Source organism: Lepidochelys olivacea, assembly GCF_965140295.1.
Source record: "Lepidochelys olivacea isolate rLepOli2 genome assembly, chromosome: 3".
NCBI classification, from domain to species: domain Eukaryota; kingdom Metazoa; phylum Chordata; order Testudines; family Cheloniidae; genus Lepidochelys; species Lepidochelys olivacea.
In genome coordinates, this window is record NC_140413.1 from 8,439,909 (window position 1) to 8,446,469 (window position 6,561).

The window sequence follows — 6,561 nt, forward strand, 5'->3', positions numbered from 1 at the left end:
AATATATTCATTTAAATTTGGTACCGATGTCCATATATTTTGCAAAGGATGCCGTAGATAGTAAGTTAACACAGCCGCAGACAGCATTTTTCTTTGATGCCCTTGTGATGCAGAGACATCTTCTAAGTACTTGGAGGTGGTGTTACAACAGTTTCACTGCTTCAGTAAATGTGTTCTTACCAAGAAGGGAGTTTCTAACTTTGACCCGTGTTTTCCAGCGATGCTGTGTTGACCTAACATGATTGCGAGTGGCGTTTGTTTTTTTTATTTTCACCTACTTAAAATATTCTCCTATAAGAGCTGGACCTTGTCTGCAAAGTCTGGATCCAGCTTTTCAAAGCTGTGGGGTATTTGGATTAATAGTTTTGGTTCAGACCCATGTATAATATAAATTGCAGTAGTGACCTATAATGCTTATATGAGTCTTCATTGAATTTCTCAATAACTCTATTTTGTTCCATTGACTATAGTGGAGTTTAATGGATCAGTGTTTTCATAACACCCAGACTATCTATGTAGGTGGATGCACAGTTTTGAGATGGGTTTTAGCATACATTGACTGGACTTTCTACCACCTCGCTATTGTGGCTGGGAATCTTTTAGTTTGGCATAGCTAATGAGATTATCTATAAGTATCACTTTCATATGCAGGCTGGCAAGATTTTTGCTATTTTACTTCTCGTGTAAAGCTAGTAAAATCATAGGATATGTCTACACTGCAACGTAAACTCAGGCTTCAAATTCAGGCTCAAGCCTTGCCCTCCTTCCGTCTACACATAAATCACTCTAATCCAGAGTTCGGACCCAGGGCCCTGTGGTGGCGGAGGGTCCGAGCCTGAGTCAAGCTGGGACAGAGGGGGTCAAGCCTGATTGCTTTGCAGTGTAGCTGTAGTCCCACTGGACTTATGCTCCGGGAGTCTGACAAAAGTATCCCACTGTCCCACAGGCCAACTTTCTTTGTCCTCTGGAACAATCATGTTTTCCCACACTGCACCCAAACAAAGGACTAGAGCGGACACGTTCAGTAGGAAGTCTGGGATATGGGTGGTTGGGCTGTGGCCCACATCATACAGTGTAGACACTGAAGCGCCAGGTTGGTTCCCAGGGTTCAACAATTCCTAATCTGGGATTACAAATGAGCACAGATGCTCAAACCCTACCCCTGAGTTTACATTGCAGTGTAGGCATACTCCCAGTAGTGTGGCAGAAGTAGAATGGCACCTAATCAGCTCATATCGGAACTGGTCGAAATCTTTTTGTCGTGCTGCCTTAAAGGGACATCAGCAAGATTTCACTAAGATTTTCAGCTTCCCTGTTAAAGTACTTTTCTATCATTACGCTGCCTTACCTCATGCAATCTAATTAGTTTTGTCACACAGAGCTATCCGGTAATGGCAGCAGGATTCCACTGGCTGGCTGGGGTACAGTCTCAGAATCCTAGAAATCTAGGGCTGGAAGGGATCTTTGGAATCCCTTGCCCCATACGGAGGCAGTACCAAGTATACCTCAACCACCCCAAAAGGTGTTTGTCTCACCTGTTTTTAAAAACCTCCAGTGACTGAGATTCCACAGCCTCCCTTGGTAACCTGGTCCAGTACATAACTATCTTTACAGCCGGAAAGATTTTCCTAATATCTAACCTAACTCTCCCTTGCTACAGATTAAGCCTATTACTTCTTGTCCTACCTTCAGTGGACATAGAGAACCTTGAAGACTGTTTTCCGGTCCCCACTCAGATGACTTTTCTCATGACTAGATGGGCACATTTTTAAAATCTTTCCTCATAGATCAGGTTTTCCGAACCTCTTATTGTTTTTGTTGCTCTGTTCTAGACTCTCTCCAGTTTGTCCACATCATTCTTAAAGCATCTTTTATTGTACACATGAGTCAGACTTGCAAAATTGGTGTGTGGATTTTGAATGCATCTAATAACAACACTGCCCCAACTATTTAATCCAGGATTTTGATTCACGTTGTAGCTTGAATTGAGATCCAAATGTAGATTCCCATCTTCCTCCCTGAGGTTCATAAGTATTTGTGTCCAAGATCTGGTCTGAGTCTCTTAAGTTATATGAGGTTTGGACCCCAGGAACTGGTCACTATGATGGTGTTTGCCCTTGTGGGTTTTGAATGGAGGAAAATGCTCCATCTAATTTCCTCAAATCAGTTAATTTCTGATGGTTGTGATGTTTGCTAGAATGTACGTTTCTTCTTAACCAGGACATTGTGAATTTAGTATTGCTTTCTGTTCATCAGCTAAGTAATTTATCTCTTCCTTTACGTCACAGTTTGTTGGATTATGACCAAGAAACTTTGGGTTTCTCATCAGAAGAAACTCCCTTGCTCTTATTTAGTAAAGGGCTTCATGTCCCAGTAGCTGTTGCACTCTTCAATGCAATTTTTTTTCATTAACAATATTATTTACTAAACACATTTTTAGGTAATAATTTTTTTATTTGGTTTAGCAATTTTGCTCTTATCGTGGGTCTTTGTTGGCAGGTTGTATCTTGAAAAATGAGTTATATGTCACAACCAAAATATATTCATTGTTGTGGGTATAGGACTTTTTCTGTTTTTTAATGCCCTCCTGCTGAATTCATTGGGCTGCATAGACATCAGCTAACTTTTGCAGTTTTACTGAGCCAAGACATACTCCTCATCATTCCCTTGAATGGAAGGCGAGTGCACTGATCAGGAGAACTAAGGAGCTGGATTGCTGAGCAATTTCCAAATAAAGCATTCCTTTCTGGGCTTTTCTTAATAGCTAGGGTATTTACTCAGGATTCTGAATCAGTTGTTGGCCAACACAAATTTGGCAGACTGAGAAGCATGGCCAGAAACCCCTGTCTCTTCGTTTCATTTAGCAATGTCTAATTTACAGTAGCTAAATTGTCCAATTAAAGATATTCCATGTTCAAGAAAAAAGAGGTGGCAGCTACAAATTAGAATTTCAAAGAAACAAAATTTATTTTTCTCTCTTGAGAGAAGTGCATTAGAGGACTGTGTTTGGTCATCTAAGGACTTAAAGCAAGTGAGACAGCGTTTTATGTGTGGTGTCCGACACAGCAAAAAAGGTATTCTCCTCGATGGGGTTATAGTCCTTAAGCATCTTCTCTGTCATCCCCTTGTGTGGAAATGCATGTCACACTCTAGTTTGTGTTAATGAGAAAAAAGACCCAAATATATTTGGTTTCTTCAGGATTTCTCTCACCCAGTCTAACTAGGATGTTCTTAAAGTGCTCATTGCTACAGTATCAAAGGGCTAAATCATACGGACAAATTGGAAAGTGGGTTGAGAGAGAAATATGCCTATTCACTTTTGTGCCCCTTTTCAAGATTGGTGGTTGAGTTGTTTTCATCAGTCTGAACAATAACAATCCATGGATAATACACAGCTTTTCTCTTTGCCGTTCTTTCCAGTAATCATTGAAGCACTCAGGCCAGGAGTTTAGATGCTACAAGTAGGTGTGAGTGCGTTAATGCCATTGAGCCATAGTGAGCTGTATAATGGATCTTTGATGTTTGTGTACTTATAGTACTCAGATGATCTGGCAAAATGCTCTGTCTTCCATTTTCATTCTCTATCTTTTTAATGTAAGCCGGTGTGCTCTGTTGTAATTCACTCTCCAATTCATACTGATGTGTTGTGATCCGATGAAGGTTCTGCTCAGTCTTTTCAAACTGTAGCCATGGTAATTGGGTGGGTAGAATGAATACATAAAAGTGTAATGGCAGTTTTGAATGACTGGATGTCTGCCTGACATGTAATTAGCTGCTTCAGGAAGATGTAGATTGGCATGGTTGTAATTAAAAGGATTTCTGTCCCTTTATGTGATTGAAAACAGCAGATCTTCCATTCCCTAATTTCCCTTAGTACCAATGCACTCAACAATGTTTGGAACAGCTACTGAGTAAACTAAAATAATGACCTGTTCCTTATAATGCTGGACAAAACTGGGATTAGGTTTCTACGCAAAGCTTTTTTCTCTTTCTTTTATCCTGGCCATATCTGTATAGCGTCTCATTGGGTTGCAAAAAAAAAAAAATGCATGTAATGGCTTAATTATTTTCCATTTTCTGAATGAAGGATCACTAGAAACCCAGAGAACTCAGTTTATTTCACACCTTAATACTGCCATTGCTTTCATCCTGAATCTGTCCTTGGAATATACTGCTTGTATTGTTGTTGTCCAACCCCTGGACCAGACAGTATAATTAGCTCTTAGATGCTCTCAAGTAATCTTGTTGTATTGTCTCATGCTGGGAATGTTGTCAGCAGTTGTCATCAAGTTTTGAGCTGCATGTCACTTAGACTGCCTATTGTGAGAGCTGTCGAGAAGTGATATGAGTTAGCTCACCTTATACCTCAGATATCAAAATAGATCCTAACGTCAAACAAGAACTCAGTTGTCCTCCACTTGCTGTTCTGCCAGGTAACAGAGCTGAATATATAGTGGTGAACCAAGCTGCTGTCGAAGTCACTGCATAAGTTCTCACTGGATACTGTCAAACACCTATCACAAGGCGTGACAAACACTCCCCCATTGTGCTGTTTGGAGAGAATGCAAGAGAAACATTATTTAGTGATGGATCTTGAGTACAGCTGTGCTGGGTCTATGCTGCATTTCCACCCCACCTAATTTCTTACCTTTTTTGTCACCAGAGCCACCCTTGGCATTTTAATCACATTGGACCAGATTTACAAAGGCATTTCAAGATGCAGGCAGGCGTCTAGCGGGATTCGCCTAAGACGCTTAGGCACTCTTGTAAATCCCAGTCGATACCTTTCTGTTTCCTTAGGTGCCTAAATACCTTTGTAAGTCTGGCTCATTGTCCAGTGCTGTTCAGAGCAGGTCTACCTGACAAGATGGCTAAAAATCTGTTTATGCTAGTTCTCTCAACATCACCATCTCCAGCGATGCTGTACTGGCAGTAGGAACGGCAGGAAATTTTTTGGTGGGGAGTCATAATGTGTACAAGACTTTAGGCATTAATTTTGCTGCTATTGTTTGCTAGACTACCTAGATTCTTTCCTGACTTGCCTGACTCAAGTCTTCCATGTCATGACAAGACACAAAATGTAGCATAAGTAACATACATTTGTAATTAGTGTGTCTTTAAGAGGATAACTTTGGCATTCTGATCTGTTTTGACAACGTTCAAGATTTTTTAAAAATACATTTACTCATAAAGTTATCCATTGAATCATTCAAGCAGAGCAAAAGAGATAATGGAAAATAAGTCAATGACTAATCTTCTGCATCCAATATATCCACAAGGCGTATTTGACATTGGTAAGGCTGATTATTTAAGTCTGCTGAGAAAGTTGCTGCTAGGACAGGACTATAGCAATGGGACTGTAAACGTCACTCCACTGCTAACCAGAGCCAGGGATCTGGAATATCAGCTCATCAAGGAGTTTTTCCTAAACCAGGGTGGGAGGCATTGTCTTTGCATGTTGTGACCACATCTTTGAAATCAACATGGAATCAGATCTTCTTTAGCACACTTTGAATTACCTTCTTTTTAAGATGTATGTTTTCTCCAAGTGCAAAGTAGTGACAGGGTTGGTTTACATAACAGATTGTAATGGGCCAAATTTCAATGGAGCTGCTCTGGATTTACTCTGGAAAAGTAAAAATTTGGCCTGATGCTGTGAAAGTCCAGCTACTTTGTAAGAGAGTATTAAACCACTAAAAGAGAAGGTAAAATGATTGAATTCTATATGCACTAAATTTCCATCTCCCTCATCTTCAGAAGTGTAGGACATGTACAATCCAGTTTGGTTACTGGAATTTTGTTGTTTCAGTATATTGTGAAATCAGTTCTAGTTTTCTGTTTGGCAGCAAACCCAAGTTTTTTAACATTGTTAGTCAATAACCATTTTTCTACAGCTTTAGTTTTGATGCTTAGATAAAGTAGTAAGTCTGGGGAAGAATAACCCTAAATGTAATCTCCTTTTTATTAGTTTCTAAACAGTCTCTCTCTGGTTCTCCAGATCATCTGTGTTTTTGTTTGTCTCTTGATCCCTGTGCGTGTTGATGACTCTTAACAAAATAGGTCTTAATACGGATAGGTATAGGGTGCCCATTGCAAACTTCTGCCTGACCTGCTAAATAAGAATCCTATATCATAGATATCATATTTATGACTAAAATAATATCATCTAGACTTAGAAGTCACCCCTTCGATCATCTGGTCGATCTGCTTGCAAGAGCAGGATTGTGCCTGGAGTGCCAGTAAAGCTCCAGTGTGACACTATCAAATATGTGAAGTTACGGGTGTGTTACACCTACTGCAGTCCTTGTGACAAATTAATTAGGCATTTCTAGCACACAGTTAAAGTACTCAGGTTTGTCTGGTATAATTAGTTCTTTATGTAAATCACGGTAGTCATCGCTGGTGATACTCAGCGTACAGGTATTCTTTTTTAACTATATGTTATATTATTTAACCTATGTGGATGGCAAACATGCAGGAGAGGAGTGGTGTTGATCATCATATTACTGTTTTGCCCCACCAGTCCTCTTGAATCTCCCTCACTTCTCCATAACTTTACTA